Source organism: Sus scrofa, chromosome 17, assembly GCF_054392235.1.
Source record: "Sus scrofa isolate SSC_HxYL_T2T_F1_AM1 chromosome 17, Sscrofa_HxYL_maternal_Yorkshire_Landrace_v2.0, whole genome shotgun sequence".
Classification (NCBI taxonomy): Eukaryota; Metazoa; Chordata; class Mammalia; order Artiodactyla; family Suidae; genus Sus; species Sus scrofa.
The window spans coordinates 51,627,990-51,655,804 of NC_139399.1; the positions used below are offsets into that span (position 1 = coordinate 51,627,990).

The window sequence follows — 27,815 nt, forward strand, 5'->3', positions numbered from 1 at the left end:
ACACCTGCAGCATATGGAAATTCCCAGGCTAGGGGTCAAATTGTAGCTGCAGCTGCAGGCCTAGGCCTCGGCCACGGCCACAGCAACGCCACATCAGATCCGCATCCGTGACCTATGCTGCGGCTTGCAGCAATGTCATATCCTTAACCCACTGAGTGAGGCCAGGGATCAAACCCGCATCCTCATGTATACTAGTCGGGTTCTTAACCCACTGAGCCACAATGGGAACTCCAGAAAAATCACTTTAAACTTAGAATTCTATATCCCCCTAAAACCATCATTTAAGTATGAAGGCAAAATGAAGATATTTTGGGGTATTCAGGAGCGCCATCAAGTTCACCACTCATGTCTTTTGGAGGGGGAAGAGGTAGGAGAAGAGACTCAAAGTTGTACCTTAGCGAAATTTAATGTAAGTTCAAGAAATAAAAGTCAAGTTGAGAAACAAGAAGCAGTGTTGATCAAAGAAATAAGTAAAACTTGGAAATCTCAACAATTATTGCTCAAAATGTGAAGGGCAATGCAACTACTAATAAGAATTCTTGAAAGAAAACAAGCATAATATGGAAAATTAATCAGAAACTTTGAAAAAAAAATCTAGGAACCAAAAGGACAGGAAAGGAGAAGCAGACATAAAGTCTCTTCTTATTTGTGGAGGAAACATAAATGCTATTTTTGATGTCTACAGAGAAAGTCACATTCAAATAAAAGGATAACCTGTCTCCAGGAAGTGGACGGATGGTACTAAAAGGGGGTGAGAAGGCTCAAGAAAATGTTAGGGATTTCAAGGCTATGTCACACACACCTTGCAGACCAGGCTGGGGATTTAAAATTTTTATCCTAAGTGCAAAGGGACGCCATTTAAAGAGTTTTAAACAGGGAAGTAAATTCACACTCAATTTATGTTCCAAAAAGATCTCTCTGGCTAAGTGTAGAATACATGGGGGAGAGGCAAGAGAAGAAGCTGAAAGAGAAGGCAGACGCCGACTGCGGAAGTCTTGGCAGCGCTGACAGCGGCCTGCATTAGGCTGCTGGCAGTAGAGATGTGTTTTCTGTGTGCTGGAGGTGGAACCAGCAGGCCTTTTGGTGGAGCGGGCGTGAGGGACACAGTTGCTCAGGATAAGTCCCAGGTTTCTGACTTTACCAAATAAGTCCATGAAGGTACTATTTTACAAGATGGGAAAGACCAGAGATCCGTAAGTTGTCAAAAAAAAATACTAAATACCCCTTCAGTGCTTTCGCTCTAGACTAATTTTTCATTTAAATTTTAGGTGCTGTGATACACTATAAAAAACTAAAGGCTATTAGATAATTTCTCTTCTCATCCTCTCCACCAAGTAACAGTCCCGCTCAAGCACCTATTTTTATGCATATTTAACACTGTGGAGGCAATGCCACGGAGATTAGACAATTTAGGCTCCTACTGCCTCTAATGAGATCACCTCTAAATGACGGCCAAATATCCACTCTAGAAACCTACGTCCATAATATGCAGTAAAACTGGGCAAGTAAAGAACCTAATCAAAATCGACAGTGTCATGACTACTACTCACTAACATTTCCTAAATACAGTTATTTTGATCCGCTAGAGACTGGTACAGGTAATAACACCAAAGATTCAGTGCATCACCAAAGATACTTCACAACTCTTTAAGTATCCATCTGGGTACTCGTGTGTGTGTGTGTGTGTGTGTGTGCGCACCTATGCACATACATATGCACGTGTTCACACATCACTGATTTTCTATACCCTAGCAATGAGATTTTCCCCCAACCTTCACCTGTCCAGCTGTAAGAGAGCTTCTGAAAGTCCATAATGTGGAAGGAACTCCAGCTATCCACTAACGATGCGGTTGAATGACTTCCGGTAAAGGCAAAGTCACCCACCACTTAGGGCAAGGGCAAGTACATCTCCTGGAGAGACAGTCAATGAACATGAATATAACTCATCTATGGTCACTGTGAGTCAGAGACACACATGAGGAATTGTGTTCTCCAATCTACCTACACACTGTTCAGATGCAGCTTCTCTCAGAAACAGTACATGGAAAGTCATTGAAAAGTCTTGGGTGGAAAAAGGGTGAGGAAAGAGGTAAAAGGGACAAACTTTATTCTCCTTACTTTTGTATTTTTTAGCTATTACAAGTTTGTGAATTACTTATATAAATCTAAAAAGGAAAAAAAAGGGAAGTTTATTACATAAAAACCTCCACCTCTCAAACCTTTGTAATAGGTTTCCCCAAAGTAACAAGGAAATTATACTTGCTTCATAATGTTATAATTACCAAATAAGAAATGCTTATTATATAATTACTTCAAAAGAAACAATGCTATTGATCAAATAAATGAATTCAAAGACATGTACTTGGTACTTACAAGACACCAAGCATCACGCCATCCTAGACCCTCTCCTCTGAGACCGCTCACTTTCCCTTACTGACCTTCTCTGCTCTCACTGTTTTAAGTCCCACCTTTCATACCAACAATCCCCAAAGCCAGCTCTCTCTAAACTACCGACCCAGCTGCCCACCAGATATCTGTTCTCGGATGGCCCACAGCCTCCCATGCTCACCATCTCAGGCCACAATTATCTCCCTCAAACTTGATCCATTTCCTTTATTTCATGTTTGACAGCAACTTTAGAGCCACTCACTCATAAACTTGAAATCTCCATGATAGTAGTTACTTTTTGCTCAGTGCTATCATACCTTTTGCCTACAACAGTGACTGGTACACAACAGATACTTAGTAAATATTAGCTAGCTGAATACATGGCTAAAACCATAGGCTATAACGGTAATACGAATGTAGAAAATTAAAAAGATCTTGGGATGTTTCTCTAGCCAATGCCAAAGTTTATTGGAAGGGCTACAAACTGGAGGCCCACAGGCAGAAACTGGGTTGCGGCAGACAAATTTTAGCTGGCCAGAAGGATATTTGGGGCGGGGGGTGGGGTGGGGCGGGGAGTGCTTACAGACAGGGCTCAAACATTTCCCGTAGGTAACTACCACTCCTGTCTTACAACAGACAAATTCCCACCTTCTATTATATGCCCATGATCCCTGGTCTACTGTTAAACATTCTCCCTCAGCAGAAATGCTGGGCACAGGCTGAAGGCATTTTTGCACTGTAAGGGTGACTATTCTAAATTATCTTCGGTTATCCCAAATTACGGCCCCTATGAATTTCAGGATTCTTCATTTATTTATTTTACTTATATATGTATTGCAATTATTTAACATTAAGGTGTCAGAATTGAATGAACACACATATTTGGAAAGTTTTAAGAAATCAATACACTTTATAGACATGCTACCAATGGAACTTAACAAATATTCTTGAGTGCATAACCATTTTCAATTATCACCAGGACACTGGTGGATGATAACTTAGTTTCAATTGTGTTTAATGTAACTGTGCTTCCAATTTCAAATGGATGAATGAGTGGCTCCAAAGTCACAGCCAAACAGAGAAGAAATAAAGGAGCTCCTTGTTTTATTCCAAATTTGAATTTAAAGGGCTGGCTACATCATTGTACGGATAGAGATCCATGTCTCCCTTAGTACATCGTTTTATTCATAAAGAAGGCATCTGTCTTCCTTTGGGTACTATATCATGGATGTGATCTTCTTCCAAAAAAAGTACTGAATATATCTACAAAATACTCTAAAATTTACATTTTTCTTTTCCCCAGTTTTAACAATGTCATTCAGTGCTATCATATTTTTTACACAATCCAAGCTGGTGAAAGCTTTTTGCCCCTAGATTACAAATGCCATAGAGAAATAACCCTAGCTTACTTGTTCACTGCTATTATCCTAGGATCTAGCAGTAGGTAGTCAATAAAAGTTTGTGAAGTATTTACCTTTATCCTACTAGTAATTTTGGTGTAAAGATACATACAGACTAAAAATTAATAATAAGAAATCCAATCACATTTTGAGGCAAAGGCAACACTGGAGTAAAACAAGAGAGTTTCATGACCAGTGTGAAAGGAAAGCACTCATACATTTGACAAAGTTCTATTATAGCTACAAAAACTCCACAGCTTTCCTTTGAAAAGACTGCTAAGTCTAAAAAGAAGGGAGGGATAAAGAGCAGTTTGCTTTCTTGACTGCTAATTACATACCAAGCACTGTGCTTGGCACCTTACACACTTACTCCACCTAATCCTCACTAACACCTTATGAAACAGATGCTCATTACCTCCATGTTACTGATTACGAATCAGACACAGAGAGGCCAAGGGACCTGCCTTAGGTCACACAGTGGCAAGGAAGGAATTTCAACCCAGACTGTTGCTCTTAACTACTTGGCTACTCTGGCAGAGGCAATGCTACTCTGATAATAAAATCGCCAGGCAGGAGTTCCCATCATGGCGCAGTGGAAACGAATCTGACTAGGAACCATGAGGTTGTGGATTCTATCCCTGGCCTCACTCAGTGGGTTAAGGATCTGGCATTGCCATGAGCTGTGGTGTAGGTTGCAGACGCAGCTAGGATCCTGCGTTGCTGTGGCTCTGGCATAGGCCAGTGGCTACAGCTCCGATTCAACCCCTAGCCTGGGAACCTCCATATGCTGTGGGTGCAGCCCTAAAAAGCAAAAAAAAAAATTAATAAATAAAATAAAATTGCCAGGGCAGCTGCAAGGTCCAGATGAGCATGTGGGAAAAATAATTATAGGCACTCAGTAAAAATTAGTTACCATCTCCCTTCCTGGGTCTCCTCTCCCACTTTTTGTATCTAGGGGCCTCCCATCCTGGCTCCTTAGGCAATGCTCCCTAAATTGTAATTTGGGAAGATAAGCAGTGACTCAATAATCTGCTTTCTCCCTGCCAACAAATTTGGGGAGCTTTTGGATATTTTAAACAACTTGTGGTATTATTTGATACAGGCCAGTGAAAAGAAAGTAAACATGTTACAAATAATTGGGGGGTTAAATACACTGCCTTGGGTCACACAGTAAGTGGCAGAACTGGGATCTGAACCCAGGCTTCTTTCCCCCCTTATAGTGCTCCCTCTACTACTGAGAGGGGGAGTCACATAACCTCAAGAAAAAGGAAAGATAAGAGATGAGAATTCACATAAAATTTTAAGAACGTGTAGAAGTTGATAAGAAATGCTGCTAGAGAAAGGCAAAACCAGACTAATACAAATGACTTTGCAGAAGAAGGGCTATAGCAGTGTCTGTAAGCTGGTGTTGTACTAAACCATGTTTGGGGAGGTTGGCTGGATCAGTTTTTAAAACATCTTCTCTTCTAACCAAAGATGCGATGATTATGACAGAAATACTACACCTGTCTTTGTTAATAACTTAGCAAGCACAGAGCATAAGCATTATAGGAAAGCAGTGGTAATGTGAAAAACAACAGAAGATAAAGAAATATACTTCTAAACCTACAACAATTTTTATAAGAGCCATCAACTAAACATTTATCTTAAAAAAAACGACATTTTTGAGCAATAAGGAAAATTTTAGTATACTGAGTAAAGGATGATATAAAAGAATTTGTTGCTACTTTTAGGCACATTAATGGCACTGTGATTCTGGATTTTTAAAAGTACTATTATTCAGTCATTTTTATTGCATTCAAGTCATTACTTTTCAGCCTGAATTGAATGTGCTTATTTTTCACTGAAAATAAAGTAGTCTAATTATTACCAATGTTGTGGCTTTATTTTTGCTGCTGTTGTCTTTCTCCTGTGATTGGGATTTCCTAATTTAATGTCCAGTTATAGGATTCGACTTTGGGTATATGACTGAAAGACACTGCCTTTAGTTCTTCGGCATCAAAATTTTCTAAACACATTAATCAACAGTGGTGAAGTAATTAGCTAATAATACCTTTTTCAAAATCAAAGTCGAATTGTGTTTTATATATTTGGAATGAAAACTTATATTTATTTAATTAAACTGTGGACATATTATAAAAACTTCAATTATGCATGAGAATAGGTTCAGAATGTTTAGTAAAGGACAAGCTGGAGATTAACACTGAACTTATCCAGGAAAGTCCACTGCTTGGTGCCAGCAATGTTCTGTTTCTTCATCTGGACGCTGGTTATATATGACCATTCGGTTTGTAAAAACTCACCAACTTCTACACTTTAATTCGTTTTTCTTTATGTATATTATACTTCAATAAAAACAGTTTGACAAAATTTACATACTGAAGTATGAAAGGTGAAATGATGGGATATCTGGAATTTGCTTCACAAGAGCAGAAGATGGGGAGCTAGGGGAAAGATCACGTCTGGCAGTGGGTAGGGAAGAGGATGACGAGGGGTGGCAACAAATGAAAAGATTAGTAAGATGTTGAGGTTATATGATGGGTTCAGGGAGGTTTGGAATACATATCTAAAAATTACTGTAATAAAATTTGTTAAAGGGAAGGCATAATTGTTACTGCTCCTGGGCCTGCATGTGAGCTACTCAAAGAACAGGGAGGTATCCAACTGATCTTGAAAAACCTTTACGGAAAGGGAGGAAATTAATGAGTAAACTACAGCAGCAACATGTCACTCCTTACCTCTCCCCCATCGGCTCAAGTGATGAAGTTGGGGCTTAAGGGCTTTGAGGGTGCAAGGAGAGAGGGGTTTTCAATATCCAGTGGGCTGCATACCTTTCAGGGTGGTGGCTACAGCTACTGTATTGAAAGAAGGAAAAGGTGAGGGGGAGGCATAAATTGGGAATTAACAGATTCACGGTACCATACATAAAATAGGTAAACAAAAAGGACCTACTATACAGCACCGGGAACTATATTCAGTATCTTGTAATAACTGTGATGGAAAAGAATCTGAAAAAGTATATATGTATATATAACTGAATCATATTGCTGTATACCTGAAACACTGTAAATCAAGTATACTTTAATAAAAAATAAAATTTCTTTTGTTCCATGGGGGGGGCAGGAAAAAGTGGCCAACACAAGTACAATTTAAGGGACTGTAGGACTCCATGAGCATATGCGTGCCTGTGTGTGCTGTAATAATTGCACCAACCAGGCCACAACTAAGGCACTGGGTAGGGTGCACTTTGAAAGTGACTCTGACATCCTCCCCCACAGCACAGTGCATCCCAGAGGCCTGCTCAGGGAAGGAGAGTGCTAGGCAGTTTCCAAGCACAAACTCCGAGCAAAAAAGGCCCCCAGGCCTAGGGCTGCAGAATGATGCAAAGCAAAACTTCTCTTTCAAGAGCTTTAGTCTAATCCCATGGCTTTGAGGAAATAGCTCACAAAGAGGTCGGGAATCCCTAATACAGAGACAGGCCCTTCTGACCAGGTCACGATACACTCTAGAAAATAATTATAAATACTTTGTTCTATAAAATTTAACATAATAATCATCCTTTGAAATGACCAAAAAAGTCTTGGTCACAGTGTTACCTGCCTTGTACAAAAGGCAAAGGAAACATACCTGTCCCCTAAGCTAAGAGGTTAGAAGCTTGGAGAAAAAGGGGTGATCAGGTACTCGTGATCTCCCCACCCTGTGTTCTACAGAACTCACTTGCTAATCTATTACTGAAAGGCTGCCAGCTACATGAGGATCTTTCAGTTTAGGAATGTAATTTCAACAATGCTTCCATTTTCTCCAAATTCCAATAGAGTAAAAAAAAAAAAAAAAATTGGATGCTCCATAATATTCATCAAAAAAGTTTATCAGTAACACTGTATTTTATAACTAATGCTTAAAAACTAAATATCCCTTTAGTTTCTCTTTGGGTTACTTTCTGGTACATGAAAGTATACCATATTAATAATAATTTTTTTTTAGGGCCGCACCCACGGCACATGGAAGTTCATAGGCTAGGGGTCGAATCGGAGCTGCAGCTGGCCAGCCTTATGCCACAGGCCACGAGGGGATCCAAGCTCACGACGCTGGATCCTTTAACCCACTAAGTGGGGCCAGGGATCGAACCTGCATTCTCATGGATACTAGTCAGGTTCATTACCACTGAACCACAACAGGAGCTCCAAGAATATATTTTTTTAAATGCTCAGTTTACATGAGCACTTTGTGAAGTGTCCAAACGATAAGAAACTTGAAAAGATACCCAATGTGTTGGATAACAGCTTGTCGGGATGGAATAAAGGGTCCAAGCAAACATGCACAGAGAGGCACACCCCACTTGGAAGCTGGCAAAACAGTGGCACTCTTATTTTCTTCATTTACTTAGTGAGGTAGGAAATGAACCTCTGAGTATGGGGTCAAGCGTCTGCAACACAGAGTATCTGCTGGGGTACAGCACAGCCATCCAAACACAGAAGGATTTTTTTCTTATTAATGACTCTTCCCCCAAACTCAGCCTTGCTGCACAAAGCATGACCTGATGGAGCCACAGCAACAGCATCACTTGGCGATCTGTTAGAGAGATGGAGTCTCGGGCTGCACCCAGACCCACTGAGCCAGAATCTTCTTTTTAACCAAATCCCCAGGTTATTTGTATGCACACCACAGTTTGAAAATGCATGGGATTAGGGGATTACTGTCAATTTGGAGGAAGGTTTCTGCGTGGGCCTCCCCTGTTCCTCCCTTTTACTGATGACTCACATAAAGATACTGAAGAGCCCTCATCAAATTTCAAGTGACACTAATCTAGAAGCAAACACTCAACTGCACAAGCTCCTCTTGGAAGAGGCCAGGCTTGACAGCAGAAAAGATCACATGAAAAGATATAAGCAACCAGAGATTTCCTAAGGAAAAAAGTAACACACACTTGACCGTATTACTGGGAATCAGACTACTTCTGGAGAACAGACTGTGCATCTGGCCCCACTCTAACCGTGTGTGACTGACAGCAAACTGTGGCCACAGACAACAATGAGAACCTGACCTGAACGGGAGGGAAAAGGATCTGGAGAGTCTTTCATGAGGAATGGCTGACCTGGGGGACATTAAATTCGAAGAAGAGGCGACTAAGTGGGGACATTGTGGTTTCATTCACACATTTGAAGGATTGTCTCAAGGCATTTCATTCTGTGAATGTGTTTTTGAGCATCTGCTATGTGCCAGGCACTATGCCAGTAGCTAAGGACAGAGAGCGAAAACCAGAACTGCTCTCCGATTCTCTAAAGTTTCCCGACCAGTGGAAGAAACTTGTCTGTTGTTCCAGAAGGCAGCACTGTGACAGATGGATGGCAACTGGAAGGGCAAGGGCACCATACAAGGCAGCCCCTCTGGCGGGGGGCTCCAGCTCCTAAAGGATACACAGATGGAAGGGGCCATGCCCCCCGGGGCTGAGCAGAATATTCCAGGGTTGCAGGATAACGAGGGCCATATCATTAATCAAATACAAGATCTGTTCAGAATTACACTATATTCAATTTAGCCAAGAACACATTTTTTAAAACTTAGTCACAACTTAGGGTTTCAGCTAAATTTTGTATGTAAATGTAAGTGGTATTTAATTTCTCTTTTAGAAGTAGTTTTTTAAACCTAGGATTTAATAAAAATCCACATTAACATTTTAAGCAACAACTCTGTTTAATGACTCATTTTAATTGTAATCTTGTTTCTCTCGGCAACCCCTAAAACTACTATATTTAATGTTCCTTGATAGACCTTCAGGGTTGCTCATCCCACTTCTGAGAAGTTACTCTAAAAAAACAATTCCTTTCCCTCTCCCAGAAAGAACAAAAGAGGGAAGAAACTAGATGCACAATGATTCAAGTGAACGATGTTTTTTGTTGTGAGGTGTTTTTTTTGTTTGTCTTTTTAGTGTTGCACCCATGGCATATCAGAGCTGTAGGGGCTGAATCAGAGCTGTAGCTGCTGGCCTATGCCATAGACACAGCAACGCCAGATCCTTAACCCACTGAGCCAGGCCAGGGATTATACCCGCAACCTCATGGATACTAGTCGGGTATGTTACCACTGAGACACGACAGGCATTCGCTCAAGTGAACAATGTTTATAAAGAAACCACTTGGGAGTTCCCGCGGTGGCGCAGTGGTTAACGAATCTGACTCGGAACCATGAGGTTGCGGGTTCGATCCTTGCCCTTGTTCAGCGGGTTAACGATCCAGCGATGCCATGAGCTGTGGTGTAGGTTGCAGATGCAGCTCGGATCCAGCGTTGCTGTGGCTCTGGCGTAGGCCAGTGGCTACAGCTCCAATTCGACCCCTAGCCTGGGAACCTCCATATGCCGCAGGAGCGGCCCAACAAATAGCAAAAAGACAAAAAAAAAAAAAAAAAAAAAAAAAAAAAAAGAAAGAAAGAAACCGCTTAAAATGTTCAACAAAACTACCAATCTTTTTATGGTGTAAAGCAGGGGAAATAAATAATATCCAACAAACAGGAGAATGTTTAAGGTAAACTGATAAATTATAAATAAATGTGAAGATTATATAGCAACATGGGAAAATGTTCATAATGACAAGAAAATAATATGAACTTGCACAATTCTAGCTATGTAAAATTTATCACGCATATAATAAAAACTAGAAAAAAAGCTTATTTTCTAAGTTACTAGGATCCCTCTTTTTTTAACTTAAATTTTGTTTCACCGTTGACTGTCCAATAAATAATTTTACAATGAATGTATCAGGAACCAAAATAATTTTATTTCATAAGTGTCACAATTTGTACATTAGCAAAAAGTGAAATCACAAAAGTGACACTAATTTGATCTTAATGTTCAAGTGGACCTTTGTCTTTTTTCTTTTTAAATGGCCACACCCACATCATAAGGAAGTTCCCTGGGCCAGGGACTGAGTCTGAGCTGCAGCTGTGGCAAAGACAGATCCTTTAACCCACTGCACTGGGCTGGGAATCGAACCTGCACCACCACTGCAACTTGAGCTGCTGCAGCTGTATTCTTAATGGTTATCTTTCATAAAGCTATTTTTTCATAAACCACCAAAAAGTAAAAGACAATGAGATCGATGTTACGAAAAGTGCTTAACATTTTGTGGCAAGTAAAAAGGACTTTGTACAGCAGCCGCCCGTGAACTTCGGGTAAAAGCAAAACTAAATTTCTGGATTCTATTTTGCTTTTCACCTTATTTGATCTCAGTTAACATCGTTCATGCCAAGTTGAGTTTTTTTCCTCCTCTTCAAGTTCATAGATGTGAAGGAAAAAAAATATACAGCAGCTCTTTTACAGTTCCCCCTGGTTCTCCCAGAAATGCCATGAACTGTGGCTTTCTGGGATGGGTTCAGAGAAAGTCACAAGTTAGGGCTATCTGGCTACCAGCTGTCACCACAGGGATCACCAGGACCGAGCCAACTTAGGGCCAAGAGAGCTGGGTTCAAGTTTCCCACATCTATAACACAGATATATTTCTGCTCACCCCACAGGGCGATTGGGTCATGAGAAAGTCCCTAGCACACAGTGATGCTCAAGAATGTTTATCTTGTCTTTTTTCCCCACCGTCTACTACACCTACACAAGCGTGTACGTGTGCTCTCGCACACGCACACACACACACACACACACATATGCACACACACACATGCATGCATACATGCATGTTCAGTCCATTATGAAACTGCCTGGTCTTTGGGTCTAATATCTTTCTAATCCTCTCCAGATGCACTCTCTACCCTTCTCTACCTTGTTCCTGCCCCTGCAGGCTGATCTTTGTGGATCACATCAACAGCCCCGGTGCCCTAGACTTCTAATTGGGTCTGTCAAGCACTGAGTCCCAGAAAGAGGTCGGGGAAGGGCACAGAGTGGGGGTGAGGGTGAGGAAGGGATGTGGTTAGGAATTTGAATATTCCACTTCTTTTTTTCTTTTTTGTCTTTTTATTAGGGCCGCAGTTGCAGCATACAGAAGTTTCCAGGCTAGGGGTCCAATCGGAGTTGCAGCTGCCAGCCTACACCACAGCTACAGCAACATGGGATCGGAGCCGTGTCTGTGACCTACACCACAGCTCATGGCAACACCGGATCCTTAACCCACTGAGCAAGGCCAGGGATGGAACCCACATCCTTATGAACACTAGTAAATTTGTTACCTCTGAGCCACAATAAGAATTCCCTCGAATATTCTACTTCTGCTGGCTGTATCCCTCAATCAAAAGTCACTGCTGCCCTCAAGGTGGCCTCTTCTAAATGACAATCTTCTGCCTTCTGATAACCACTCCAACCACTTGCTGCACTGCAACTAGGGGTGTATTACCCCACTACCGTAACTCCAGGTTCCTGCTCTGTCCCTTGAGACTTCCTCTACATCCTATCCACACCTCTTTAACTCTCCCATAATTATCCTAAATTGAGTATACCAGGTTTTCCTGTTGGGACTCTGACTGATAAAGTCCTGTCTACAGCCTTTATACTGTGAATCACAGGGAGAATGCGCAGTTCCAGAGTTCATCTCAGGCTGAGATGCACACACAGGCAGACCTGACGATTCTGATACCAGGCTGACCAGACCAGCCTGTACTTCCCCAACAGGCCTGAGGTCGTCCTTCAACTGAGCCACTCTCCTCCGACCACAGGGGAATCAATAGTTTCTAAAACCTTTGGGACCCTGTGAACTGGGAGAAGGTTCTAGGCATACTGATCTTTAGGTTCAGTAAAGAGTTCCGTTTTTTCCCCAAGTTTAAAATCGTGTCCAATCCAACAATTTCTTAGGGACTGAGAAAGGGGGCAGCAGCCTCCCAGAGACCCATCCTTCCAACCACACCTCTGTCTCAAGTGTGGAACTGGGAAATAAGGCATAGAAACTGACTCTCCAACACCAAAAAGGGCTATGGTAGCCTCTGAGAGAGTGGAAAAAGAATGCAGAGTAGCCAACTCCCCCTACCTCAACCATTTCTCTTCCTCCCAACTCCCAGGAAAGAAGACACTGAGGCTCACAGAGGCTAAGTGTATAAAGCAGAACCACAACTGAGCCAGCTATCAGAAACCTGTACTCAATCCTGGCTGCCAGTATACCTATAATAGACATCCTCTCCCATTTGGTCTGTGCCAGCCAGCTGCCCAAAGGCCAATCAAAGGTTTAGCCCTGGCCCACCATGATGGTATTAGACTTCTACTGGTTGAAGATGGACTTAAGGGGGCTGAAGTGGCCCTAGTCATTCCAAGACTAAAGAACTCATAGAGGTTTGATCTCTTTTTCTTGGGTCTGGAGAAACAGAACTAAGGACTTCAGTTTTCCGGTCAGCACCCAGCAAAGCTCTCTTCTAGGTGCCCTGGTGAATTACAAAGAATCATCCGACTCTTTCTTTTTACTTATTTTTTTGACCACACCCACCATATGCAGAAGTTCCTAGGCTAGGGGTCAAACCCTCACCACAGCAGCAATCTGAGCCACAGCAGCTACACCAGACCCTTAACCCACTGTGCCACGAGGGAACTCCCAATTCTTTTTTTTTTAATTTACTTTATAATTAAGAAGACCAGAATGCTAAACATGAGGCACAAGAGAAAGGAGTTGTACACAGAGCTTTACCCAGCCAAAAGGTATCAAAGAAGCAGGGTAGTGGCACAAGAAGGGCTCAAGATCTGGGTCACACTACAATATGTGACACATGTGGCAAGTCCCAACTTTTCTAAGACTCCATTTCTTCATCATTAAGATGAGGTCAATAAGAGTATTTACTGTTAATGATATCATTATTAACTAAGGTTGTTTTGAGTGTTAAAACTAAATGATACGTGTAACAATCCCTGGCACAGTGGCTGGCATGCTGTGAGGGCACAGTCAATGCCAGCCTTTATTATCGGACCCAAGTGAACTTGCTCAAGCCTACTCTGGCTAGAAATCAAATTCCATGGCCTTACTGGCATTTTACCTGCACCCTAGGACTTAAAAGCCTTTGTTTTCTTTTAAGGCAAAGTATATTACAACATTATCAAATGTAACAAAATGCTTTACTCTTACATAGACCACAGAGATAAAAAATACTCCATTAAATAGACATTTTAGAACCTCCACTCAGAGGTGGGTTCCACGAGGGTGGGTTTCAGCTGAGAGTAAGTTCAACAAGAGACTGAGCCACCAGGAGAAAGCTAACAAAACCTTGGGATGCTCTATTAGGATCACAACATGTAGAATAAGGAAGGAGGTTCCATGTGAAAAAACCAGGAATCCACCATCTACAGAGAAGGGCTCAGGCAATGAAAGGGAGGAGAGCTGTCTCCAAATACTTAGAGGACTGGACACGCTGTATGTGGTGAAAAGACTCACTAAGAAAATCCAAAGGGTCAAAGATTACTGCTTCCCATGAGGAGGAATGTTCTCAGGCTAACCGAGAGGTCCCCCACATAAGAAGGGGAGCTGGCATCCCACCAGTGGGCACATTGGAAAGCCCTATGCCCTTTCTACCCGAGCATCTGTAATTCTAGTACCTTGTTTGGACAGCAGAAATGAACATAAGTGGGAATCAATAGAGTGGGGCTCAGGTATGCCAGCATTTCTCATCCTGATAACAGCAAACCGCCTCGAGAGAGTAACATGGGAGCTCAAACTCAGTCCATTATTACCCACATTTACTTACGCAGTCTTATTCTACAGTTAAAAATAAAAAACAATCCCATAGTGCTTTTTTTTTCTTAGAAAATAATGAGCTCAATACTACATCCAAAAGGCACCAGTACAACCTGCAGCATTATTTTAAGTAATGAAGCTAAGAGTTCCATTTAGTCAAAGGCAGCTCTGTTTTTGCTCTGTTAAGCTCAGAAAACTAAACACTGGAGGAATTTTTTTTTTTTTTTTAAGATTCTAAAAATCAAGCCCCTGGGAAGAAAGTGATTCAACATTTTCTTTTCTTTGTTCCACCTGCCAAAAAAGATAAAGTGGGTTTGGAACTGAGAGAAAGACAAAAAAGAAAGAATCCAAAAGGGTAGAAAAAAGAAAGAGAAACATAAGAGTTTAGTGCCATTAACCACCAAGAATCTTACTGAAATGCCAGATGTGTGACGTGTATACTTTTCTGTCTCTACCCATCTCTTCTCTTTCATTCTCGGCTAGTAAGAGGGAAGGATATAAAGGCAGAAACTTATCTTTCATTCTGCCCATTTGCTGCCGTCAAAAGCAATCACAACTGAGCCCAGAAGAACGTTAGTGCTCATCACCGTGGAGGCAACTGTAAAGTCAAACCCAGAAACAGGTGTAGGGGTAGAAGCAAGGGAGTGCAGAACTAAGTTACGAGGCAATTCAGGTCTTTGGAAGCGCTTCTGAAGCAACTGATACTTTTTTTTTTTTTTTTTTTTTTGTCTTTTTGTCGGGCCACACTTGCAGCATATGGAGGTTCCCAGGCTAGGGGCTGAATTGGAGCTGCACCCACCAGCCCACACCACAGCTCACAGCAATGCCAGATCCTTAACCCACTGAGCGAGGTCAGGGATCAAACTTGCATCCTCATGGATGCTAGTCAGATTCATTTCCACTGAGCCACGACAGGAACTCCTGAGGCAATTCATATTCTTAAATTCTCATATTTTTTTCCTTTCAGAAGATGGAGACAATTACTAATTCTTTTGAGTTAAATGAATTCCTTCTGTTCACAGTAGACATTATACCAGAATTCAGGGCCCTCAGACTCAGTGAGAAATGAATGTTCTACAAAGGACATACAATCAGGTGTAGATATAAAGTGTGGCTTTCACCTGAACTGGATAAAGCAATCTGTGTCCTAGATCACAGTCTATTTTGTTGTAATCCTATCCTTCCAGCACTATTAGACTGGGGAGACAAACAAGCAGGGCACTAAGTGCTACCATATCCACTTTATGTTCCAGGAGAAATGGAAAGGAGGAGAAGTGGCATCTAACCTAACCTGAGGAGTCAGGGACGGCTTCCTGGAGGAGGGAGCACCTGAGACGAAGCTGAAAGGCAAGTAAGCACTGTCGTGATGCGAGTGGAAAGGGATCCTTCTATTCTGAGAGGCACAGAGCAAATCCAAGGTCAGAAGCCTGTGTAATGCTTTCATTTCAGGACTGGCCTAAGGACTTGGGGACCACAAAGAGGCCAGAGAGACACAGGGCTAAGGGGCACTTCAAGGCAGGAATGGCTCACAGTGTGACTGGATGCAAGTCAAAGTGGGTAAGGGTCAAAGGCCTGGACTTGGCTAATCATAAAAGGCCATGAGTGCCCTTTGCCCGAGACATTTCAGGGAAGTGGCAGTGACAGTGGCCAGGGCACAGAGAGTTGAGTTGAGGAGGTGAGGAAGCAGAGACTGTGGATAAGGCTACTCGCAGAAGCTTGCCTGAGAACAGGGAGGGAGCTAACAGGAAACACAGGATCAAATTTTCTTTGCCAGCCTGAACATCTGCTCTGAGCTCCAGGCTCACCCCCATCTTGAATTCCTCCTTTTTCCTCACCCACTGCATCCAATATACCCTGTGGTCTCCCTTCCACCCATTCTCCAGGCAACAGCCAGAGTGGTTGTTTGAAACTATAAATCGGACCACCTTGCCCCCCATTTCAAGTGTACAATGCTTTCCTGCTGCCTCTTCTGCTCTAGGTTCCACCAGTCCTGCCTCACTATTCTCAGCCCCCTCCACCCTTCTGTGCACATTGAAACCCACATACCCCAAATTTATCTTCCATCCAGTAAATGCCTCCTCTCAACCACCTCTCCTTTGGCCTTTGTTACCAGCTCCCATCCTAGGGCTGATGCACTGAAGCCTCCCAACCATCTAATTTCTCTCCCCAACCCCACTGCCTGGACGCCGATACCCAGGGCAAGCTGGGAACCCTGCCCTGGTGTGAAGAAGACAGGGCAGCCACCAGTCTGGGCCCCCTCCACCCTCATGGCTGACTGGATGTGAAATGAGCATGAAAATGTTTTAAGCCACCGAGATTTCAGCAAAGTTTATCTGTTACAGGAGCTACTGTTTCTCTATGTAATATAGGCTGAATTTAGATAGCTGGAGAGAAGGAGAAAGGATTTCAGTGGTAAAGAGGAAAGTCTACACAAGCACCTGGACCTAGGATTACTCATAGCCTGATGACACCAGCTCCTTATTTATCCTCTTCAAAATACTTGAAGATTAAGTTTTCTCATCCAACAACCATCATTATCATCATTTATGATTGGTATTCTTATAATTAACCATTTTCAAATGAATAAGCAGACTTAGAGAAGTTAAAGTATGTCCAAAGTCTCATCACTAGCCAATGGAGGAGCCATGCTGGACCCCAGGACTCCTGACTCAAGTGCAGTGGCATTTCCCCTGCTGCATCATGGGTCAAAGCCAAACTCTACGGCTGCAACAGAGATACTCATGGCTGAAGTACACAAGGGGGCTGGAATAAAACAAAAGACAGGTAGTCTGGCAGAACTGGCTCAAGGCAGACTGTGGCCTGTAACTTTCATTCAGTAGACAAGGGGGAACAATAACCAGCCTCCACTTTGAAGCCCCACAGCAGTAATTTTAAACCTTCATCTCTCTTCACCATCTTCCCTTAGCTGTCAGTTGTTGCCCAAGGTCTACTTCACAAAGAAAAGCTTTTATGAGGGCAAAACTTCCAGCATCCCAGCTTCTACAGCTCTGCATCCCCAAATGGCCCTTCCCCTTTCCACGCCAAGTGGAAGAGGCAGCCCCCCGCCCCGTAATGCTACAACCACCCCTGTGCATGTCCCTCTATCTATGGAGGAGAACTTAATCAGTCATCCTTTCTCTCCCTTGAATCTCTGCCTTCTTCCTTTCCTCCAGCTCTGTCTCTTCTGCCTCTGAACATGCTAGAACCCTGCCCATCCTAAAATCATCCTTTCCTCAGGAAGCCCACCGCTCCTTCTCCTCAGACTTTCTAACTGAGCTCCTCAAAGTAGCAGCAGCAAACAGGCATCTCCACTTCATCAGCCCAGGTCATCACCCTGGGTGATGAATTATGACGCTGAGACAGTCCTTTCCTTTTTTTTTTTTTTGCTTTTTAGGGCTGCACCTGAGGCATATGGAGGTCCCCAGGCTAGGGGCTGAACTGGAGCTACAGCTGCTGGCCTAGGCCACAGCCAGAGCAACATGGGATCTAAGCCACATCTGCAACCTACACCACAGCTCACAGCAATGCCGGATCACTGAGCGAGGCCAGGGATCAAACCCACATCCTCATGGACACTAGTGGGGTTCATGAACCGCTGAGCCACGATGGGCACTTCCCTGAAACAGTCACTGCTAATGACACCTCCTAAGAGTGAGGTTCAGTGGACAGGTGCCGACATTTCTCTCGATGATTTTATGGCACTTGATAGCACTGCATTCCCTCCTTCTTGAAATTCTCCCCCACCTTGATCGACAAGACCTGCTCTCTCCTGACCTTCTTCTCCATCTACTCCTTCTTGGTTTTCTTTACTGGCTCCTCTTCCTCTACCTCTCCCCTAAATGTTAGTGTTTCCTAGGGTTCCATCTGGAACCCTCCTCTTACCTTACAAGCTCTATTCTGTTTTGCGTTTCCATCGTGGCGCAGCAGAAATGAATCTCATTAGGAACCATGAGCTTGCAGGTTCAACCCCTGGCCTCACTCAGTGGGTTAAGGATCTGGTGTTGCCGTGAGCTGTGGTGTAGGTTGCAGACGCAGCTCGGATCCTGAGTTGCTGTGGCTGTGGTATAGGTCAGCAGCTGCAGCTCCAATTAGACCCCTAGCCTGGGAACCTCCATGTGCCTTGGGTGCAGCCCTGAAAAGACAAAAAGACAAAAACAAAAAACAAAACGAAACAAGCTCTACTCTGTTTGAAATCATCCACAAACACAATTGTAATTGACAGCTACATATGAGTGACTTCCAAACCTATATATCTGCAGTCCAGACCACTCATGTGAGCGCTCCACACCCTGGCTACATCTACCTGCCATATCTCCATGTGGATTCCATGGGCACCTCAAATTCAGTGTGGCTAAAGCCACACTATGCAGCTTGCTTTTACCACACTTGCTCCTCCTCTTCCTACACTGATAATGACAAGCATTGTTGAGTACCATATCAGTTTGGGTTTTCCAGAGAAACAGAACCAATAGAGTGTGTGTGTGTGTTTGTGTGTGTGTGTGTGTACACAAAAGTAAATTAAGAGATTTATTTTAAGGAACTGGTTCACATGATTATAGGGGATGGCAACTCTGAAATCTGTAGAGAGGACCAGCAGGCTAGAAATGCAGGCAAGAGCTGACCTGCAGTCTTGGACTCAAACAGGCACTCTGGAATCCGGGTCTAGTCTTCTCACCTCTGCATCCACAGTATGCTACACAATGCCTAACACACAGCAGAACTCAATAAACATTGGCTAATGGCCAACTGGGTATAAAGAGAAATGCTACTAAATGAGAAGGGGACAAAAGGATGTAGAGGGCACTGAATTATGGTAAGGAAGGATCAGGAAACTTGAACAAGGGCTGTGCTGTAAACCAAAACATAGCCCTTCTGGGGCATTCATTGGCCAGAATTACCTGACCTACAACTGAATGGGAACCTTCACATCCACTCCAACAGGAATGTCTCAACAACCCTGTGAAGTTGGCATGGCCAAGAAAAAGGCCACATTTTATGAGTAAATTGAGGCTCAGAAAGACTAAGGGTCTTGTCTACGTTGCTATAATGGAAGGTCTTAGTTCTTCTGTGATAAGCAGGTAGGAGGGACCATAAAAACAACAGGTCAGAACCAAAGAGGACCCATGCAGGTCAAAACTATTTACCCAAATCTGCAAAAACCAAAAACAGCTTCTACTTACAAAGGATACTTTTTATTTTATAATTACTATTCAAATACATTTTTTCTTACTGTACTATAATTCCATAGTATATATTAGATTATTAGCACTATCACAGTAGTAATAAATTTCTGGTTATATAATAAATATCTAGAAGCACTGCTTTCTAAAATAATGCCAATACGTATTAAATGTACAGTTCCTTAGGGTTGACTAAGTAGCCTATATTAACCCCAGGTACCAAAAAAGAGCTGGTTTTCATTCTTTCTTTTTTTTTGTCTTTTTGTCTTTTTGTATTTTGACGGCCACATTTGCAGCATATGGAGGTTCCCAGGCTAGGGGTCTAATTGGAGCTGTAGCCGCCGGCCTACACCATAGCCACAGCAATGCCAGATCCGAGCCACGCCTGCGAGCTACACCACAGCCACGGCAACGCCGGATCCTTAACCCACTGAGTGAGGCCAGGGATAGAATCCTCAACCTCATGATTCCTAGTCAGATTCGTTTCTGCTGCACCATGACGGGAACTCCTGGTTTTCTTATTTATTATTAATAAACATTATAACAGTGAAATATTAATAACACATAGTCCAAATACTGATTTTAGTGATTCTCTGAAGCCACAGAGTAGTGGAAAACCCCCACTAGCTATTGCTATTGAATGAGGCAGGGGCTGATTTATTCCACCTATATTTGCATATACAGTAATTTAACCTTTTTAAAACTCTTATTGAGGTACTGTCATTTAAGCGCTACAAAACCTTTTTAAAAGGTTTATTCCAGTTGATAGAAGAGATGCAAACACCTAAGGTCGTGTAACTGATAAAAGGCAAAAGCAGGACTAAACACCGGGCCTTCCTGCCTCGGGCTTACCGTGAATTTGCAAATCTATCATGGCCTCCTGGCCATGGAGCCACCAGACTGTCTGTGGCATGAGGCCAGAGAAAGAGGCCATGTCTGACTTGCTCCCCACTGGTGTCTAGCACAGTACCTGACACACAGCAGACACACAATAAGTACATTATTGGTGAGCAACTGAATTCATTTTCTTAGAGTTACTTTAGTCACCTGCATGGTAGAATGGAGCATATGGTATTGCCAAATACCTTGGCTTTTAAGATGTTATCGGCATTATTAGGAATAAACAAAAAAGGAAACATTATCTTATCAAACCTGTATATGTTGATTCCCAAGGGGATCAGATTTCTGAGCCAGGGCCCCAGGATTGTATATTTTTCCAGCTTCCTAGAAAATTAAATGTTGGCTTGATGGAGGAAGTAGAAGACGGAAAATGGAGGCTTCACATGGGAAAGTAAAAACTGCAAAGTCTTGGGCATAATATAACCATTTGCAAGGCTGGTACAACAGCTCAGCCATCACTAACTTAGCATGGCAAGAAGAGGGCTTGCTAAAGGAGTGAGGATTCACACAGAGGGATACACATCAACAAGACAGAATCCACGCTATGGCAGGAAGACACAGGTCTGAGGCAGGACAAGCCCAGTAACAAGGACCACAGAGGCTCAGGGCAGGAAAAGGAATTCTGGGCATGGCCTCACAGCCTTCCGGGAAAACACGGTGTGCTCAGCCACACTAGAGCAGGGGAGAACCAGGAGGAGCTGGCAGCCTTGGATTCATTAAGGTCCCATCCTACAGGGCTCTCCAACCCTCCCTGCCCACCTTTCCCGAGGATACTCAGAAACGAGACAGTGACTCCTAATGGGCCGACTTCTCCTTTCCCACCAAGTCCTCACCAGTATCACTCAGGGCTCCATCCTCCCCCAGAGCCTAAACCACACACCCAGACCTATGCCTTCCCCTACCAGTCTGGTTTTCTATTCACCACCACAGCACTGTGCTTCCATTTCCTTGGGGATTTGAGATGTCTGCTATGATCCCAAGATTATCTTTAACGGCTTCCATAAAAGCCCTTCTCTACCATACATTCCTTAGTACTTCATACGTTACAGAGACATAAGTTATCCAAAATAATTATAGCCCGAGGCATTCAGGATGAGTGAGTCATTTGGATAACCAAAAGCTAATTCATTAGGCACCAAAATATCTCTATAGTTTTGCTAAATTAAATGATACCATAGTAAACAGAGAATTAAAAAAAAAAAAAAGTTTAAAACTCTACCTAACCTTCAAGATCCAGACTGATTACATATATTCCCTCTTGCCACTTCCACCCAAACCAGAAATAAGCTCTCTTTTTATCTATAATCCCACATTTTGATTATACCTCCTTCACAGCACACTGCATGGTCTGCTTGAGGTTAGAGGTTTTTTGTTTTTTTTTTTTTTTTTCTTTTTCAGCCACACCTGAGGCATATGGAAATTCTCAGGCCAGGGATCAAATCTGAGCCGGAGCTTCGACCTACGCCAAAGCTGCAACAATGCCAGATCCTTAAACCACTATGCAGGGCCAGGGATCGACCCACTGTGCCACAGCAGGAACTCTGAGGTTAGAGATTTAAATGCAACCTCATATAACTTAAGAAAAAGTAAGTTCCTTGAAACCAGAGACCTTTTTTTTCAACCCCAAGGTGCCTAGTTCAAAGCAGGCATACACTTCACAGGCTGAATACTCCTAGTAATTCAGACACTATAAATGACACCATGACACTGCAGAGGCTTCAAGGCTCTGGAGGGTAGGAAAGTGTGATACTAGATAGCATGGTAGTATCATTAAAAATCTTCTTTGGCCTCTGTTCAGTATTTCTCAGCTTTAGAAGAAAATGTTTTTCTACAAGAGAAAAATACTCTCAATTCCTGTTTTATTTTTTTTAAGGATATTACTTTTTAAAAGTCTCAACTTGCAAACAGAAAGTTCTGGTGGAGCTGGCATTGCTAAACCTCCATTGCCACACTTTCTAAATCTCAAAATGTGCATTGAAATGGCTGCCTGCAGTTCACCAGGGAGATGAGACCACGTGGAAAGCGCTAAGTGGCAGGGATATAGCCAAGATGCTGTGCCATGTCTGGCACCCAGTTCATCAGTTTGAAAGCCAGTCTCCTCAGTACCGACAGTGCTACAAGGAATTAAGAAATACAGCACATGATAGAGCCACCCAAGTTTTAGCTGAAGGTCCTAAAGCAGCCACTTCTAGCAGGGCTGACAATATTGTTTTCCCATAGCAGTGGTGTCTGGGCTTGACAAACCAGGCAGTAAGTATAGTTTAATATTCTAAACACTCAATTTAAACTCAAGCCCTCCTTACAACAGGGTCAGACAAGGAGTCATACAAGCATGGCAACCTCTAAGTTCCCTCCCCAGCAGCTAATCTCTTTTTGGATTCCTCTTCCTTGTCATGGAAAGGAACAGAATTTTCTTCATGAAAATAGGGAGAATGGGGTGGTGGGGCTGCTGGTATCATGGCATTAAGCATCTGGTCATGTACGCAGCCCCTCCAGGATAATAACTGCTCGTATCTCTGGCTTGTCACAGAGTAAAAGGTTTTTTAATCCAGTATCTTCAGAGACAGAGCTGTGTCACATAAGGTAATTTTACTCATAATCAAAGCACTAAAACATGCAAGCTTATAAATTAAATTGTATTATTTCCTTCTCCACCTTTCTGAGCTAACCAAACTATAATTTGACCTATTCCTGATGACCAGAACAGTAATTGTGATTAATGTATTCAGAGACCACTGGGGCAAACAAGTCTGTTTCCTCATGAATGTCCCCATATCACTGTACTTTGAATTATTCTGTAGAGCATTTTTGTCTCTGTCATCACCAGCAATCTCTCCTTGCTTTCATCAGGGTGTTTGCCTCTAATGGAGGGTCTTTTAATTCAGAGCTTCTGAAGTCAGACTCAGAAAGGCAAGCTCTCAAGAGTCACCAGCCTCACTTCCGACCCAGGCAGTCAGCCTCCAGACCCTATGTTCTTATCCACTATAGCCGCATTCCCAAACCTCCCTAATTCTAAAGAATTTGGGGGGGGTGTTAAAATACACATTCTCAGTCCCCTCTCCTAGAAATTCTAATTAGATTCAGTGGACTGGGGTGGAGCCCTGGAATCTATATTCTTACCACAGACCCTCAGAAGATTTCCCATACTACATGTCATCCATGCTGCCCTCTTGGAATTGGGATTCCTTCAGAAGCATAGTGAACCTGGCCCAAAGCCAATTTCTTCCAAAGAGACGTTGCAAGCAAAAAAGCTTCCAGGGCACTGCTCTTCCACTGCCCTCGGGCAAAAATACTCTGACCTTCGGAGATTCCTGTAGGTTGGCCATCACACCTCCTTTCACTGCTGGTACATCATTCACCAAAGACTTGGCACACCTTCCTTCTCTCCACCCCAAATGTCCTGCCATCCTTTTGATGGCTTGGATAACCACATGGATGACCCAGACAACGCTCCAGTCTGCTCCTGACCTCCTTGACTTCACTCATCTTCACGAGTTTGCTTCACTTCAGCCACATACGTCTGTGGAGCCTGTCATGTCCAGTAATTAACTGCCCCAGATCTGAAATCTTTCACTCACATGTACCTCCCTAACCACATCCTCCAGTTCCCACTGTGGCATAAAGGGATCGATGGTGTCTTGGAAACACTGGGACACAGGTTTGATCCCCAGCCTGCACAGTGGATTAAGGATCTGGCATTTCCACAGCTGCAGCTTAGGTCACAAATGCGGCTCGGATCCCATCCCTGGCCCACAAACTCCATATGCTGTAGGGTAGCCAAAAAAGGAAAAAAAAAAAAAAAAAACCCTAACCACATCCTCCTACCACTCCATCGCTCCAGCACACCATTGCTTGATTTCATCAACACCTCTGGTCCCCTTCTCCTCCAAGTCCAGCAGAGACCCCCTTAACCACTCACGTTAATCACTCCCTGGCCAATACCATCAGTTCCTCTGCTCCGCTGTCCTCCTGCTGCTCACCCTCAGCACACCGCGACCCTGGCTCAGCCTAACCACATGCCTTCTTAGCACCTAAAGCCAGAGAGCTGAAGGCTCCTGGCGTGCTGTTCAATCCCTGGTCTCCCACCTCAACAGAGCCCTGCAGACTGCCAAGAGGTCACAGTCACTGCCCCAAATTCACCCTTCCTCTTCCTGACCACACTGCATGTGAAATCTTATTTTCTCTCTGACCTCTTCCCACTTACTCTTAGCAGACAACCTCACCCTCTATTTCACAGAAATGATGGAAGTGACCAGACTAGTACTTGCTCATAAACTATCCCAAAAGAAAATCCAACTGTGCCCAGATATTCCACCGTGAAGGCTGCCAAGCCCGTCCGTGCCCACACTGGGCCTGGCGTTTGCTTGGTTATTTGAGGATCGCTCCGTGGTGATAATCATTACTGAAGTAAGCAGTAATGGTGGTGAGTACCTTTGCGGTAAACAGGCAAAAAACAAACAAACAAACAAACAAAAAAACCCTCACCTCTCAAAAGATCACTCTACCCTAAGAATCTTCTTAAGATTGGGAGTAGTTTAAAATGAAGAGGAAAACAAAGCTATCTTACCTATAAGCATTTAACAAGTTTAAAAACAAACATAAAGTTGCCATTTATCAATAGAATGATTATAAATCCCAAGCCAAAGAGTTAATTCTCTAATAATTTTTATAAACTCAAAACCAGAGTCAGTGAAACAATAATATTAGTTACGGTCTATCATTCACTCTTTTTTCCCCCTTTTTCCCTTTTTATGGCCACACCAGCAGAATATGGAGGTTCCGAGGCTAGGGGTCAAATCAGAGCTGCAGCTGCCACCCCAGCCACAACCAGGGTAAAACCAGATCCAATCTGCATCTGTGACCTATGCTGCAGCTTGTGGCAATGCTGGATCCTTAACCTACTGAGCAAGGCCAGAGATCAAACCCCATCCTCACAGAGACAGCATTGGGCCCTTAACCCAATGAGCCACAGAGTATCTTCTACTCTTAACAACAAACTAAGCTCTAGTTTGTTGATGGAACTAAAGGGCTTTTCCTAACTTTTTTTTTTTCTCCTTATAACATTGATAGCTAACAGTCACTGTTTTTTGTATACAATTATGCTACTCACAATGACCCTCTGAGATAAGAATTATTATTTTTCTCCATTTATGGGGGGAAAAAACAGATTTAGACATGTTAAAGAATTTGCCCAAGGGCTTGCAGCCAGAAAGTGGCAGAGGTAAAATTAAAACACAGAGCCCAAAAGCACACTAATCTATGTGCTTTGGTATAGTGGTTATTAACAGAAACTTCACAGGAAATGCACCAGCCTAATCCAAGCACTGTTTTTTATACTCTAGCATATGCTCAGAAGCATAAACATGAGGAACTATCCAATATTAACATTATAGCATATTCCACATTCATTCAGCTATTCCTACATTCGTATGAGAAGGCAGTAATGTGTAAAAGGGAATATTCTACAGTCAGATCATATAAATCCAAATTCTAGCTCTACCATTTTCTTAGATACGTAAGTTTAAAAATTACTTCTTGAGGGAGTTCCCATCATGGCTCAGTGGTTAACGAATCCGACTAGGAACCATGAGGTTGCAGATTTGATCCCTGGCCTCACTCAGTGGATTAAGGAACCGGCATTGCTGTGAGCTGTGGTGTAGGTTGCAGATGCAGCTCGGATCCCATGTTGCTATGGCTGTGCTATAGGCCAGCGGCTACAGCTCCGATTAGACCCCTAGCCTGAGAACCTCCATATGCCGCAGGTGCAGCCCTAGAAAAGACCAAAAAAAAAAAAAAAATTACTTCTTGAAGCTCAATTGTCTCAAAATAACAAAGACAAATGATAATGTATTAACCATCACCCCTTAATAGGTTCTCCAAGAGATTTAAAGTGTAAACACACATAGCCATGGACCTGGCACATAGGCTCAAAAGAGGTTAAATTATAATAATTATTATTATCCAAAAAGTACTGGGGACCTGCACCTAGTGGAGTCTAGGCAGAGCACTGGGCCAGGACTGGACCATAAACAGGCCAAGGCTGTCTTCTTGATCTTGCAGTCTACTAGGAAAGAAGACGATAGTTCCCCAGTAGACTGTATGATGAAAACCAAGATGTTAATGAAATACCTTGAATTTTGGTGAAGTGCTAAGCAGGAAATGTACATGTACTGAGTGGGGTACAATGGGAAGCTACCACAAAGGGGTGATCAGGGAAGGGACCCCTCTGAGGAGGGACATTTTAGCTGAGACCAGATGTTGGAGAAGGACCTTCTACTGGAAGAGTTGGGAGAAGAGTGTCAGGCAGAGGGAAGGGCTGTACTGAAGAGGAGAAGAACTTGGCTTTGTAAGGAACCAACCGTGCTCCCACCTGGCAGGAGCAAGGTGAGTGGGGAGCAGAGGACAGGAAGGAGGCAGAAGCCAGCACCTGAGTAACTGTGGATGTGGGTCCGAGGCAGTGGGAAGCTGCAAAGTGCGCAGGGGTGGGTGGGTGATGTGGTCTGGTAGGCACACTGGCTGCTGTGGGGAGAAAGGGTTAAAGAAGGTAGCGGTGGGGAGTTCCCGTCGTGGCGCAGTGGTTAACGAATCCGACTAGGAACCATGAGGTTGCGGGTTCGGTCCCTGCCCTTGCTCAGTGGGTTAAGGATCCGGCGTTGCCATGAGCTGTGGTGTAGGTCGCAGACGCGGCTCGGATCCCGCGTTGCTGTGGCTCTGGTGTAGGCCGGAGGCTATCGCTCCGATTCGACCCCTAGCCTGGGAATCTCCATATGCCGCAGGAGCGGCCCAAGAAATAGCAAAAAGACAAAAAAAAAAAAAAAAAAAAAAAAAGAAGAAGGTAGCGGTGGATGCTAGGAGACCAGGTAAGAGGCAGGGACAGTCATCCAGCTGAGAGAGGATGGTGGCTGGATTAGAAGGATGCAAGGAAGAAAGGCTTTGAAGTACCCTGGAGGCCAGGCCAACAGGCCATGCTGATGGTCTGGATAGGGGGTGAGGAATCAGGAAAAATCAAGGTTGACTTTCAGGTCTCTGGCTAAACAATGAATGGACAATAATGCCATTGAGACAGGGAAGGGTGGAGTGGGGAGGGAAAAGGGTCAAGATTGAGGAATACAAAGCTGGAAGTTTGAGTGATCAATTTTGGACATGTGAAATTTGAAATCACTGTGAGCCTGCAGATAGAGATAGCAGGGAGGTGAGAGCTAAAAAATGCAGCTTTAGGAGTTCCCATCGTGGCTCAGTGGTTAACGAATCTAAGAACCATGAGGTTGTGGGTTCAATCCCTGGCCTTGCTCAGTGGGTTA

At 43.3% G+C, this 27,815-nt stretch overlaps 1 protein-coding gene and 1 long non-coding RNA gene across 9 annotated transcripts in view; one reads left to right on the forward strand and one right to left on the reverse strand.

The window, feature by feature from the left end:
- The window catches only part of ZHX3 (zinc fingers and homeoboxes 3), a 119,319-nt gene that overhangs the window by 87,057 nt on the left and 4,447 nt on the right, over positions 1-27,815 (reverse strand). The window lies entirely within an intron of this gene.
- Positions 21,880-27,287, forward strand: LOC146395312 (uncharacterized). The gene is made up of 2 exons (XR_014832366.1): positions 21,880-25,305; positions 26,973-27,287. It is a non-coding gene; the product is annotated as an uncharacterized LOC146395312 (long non-coding RNA).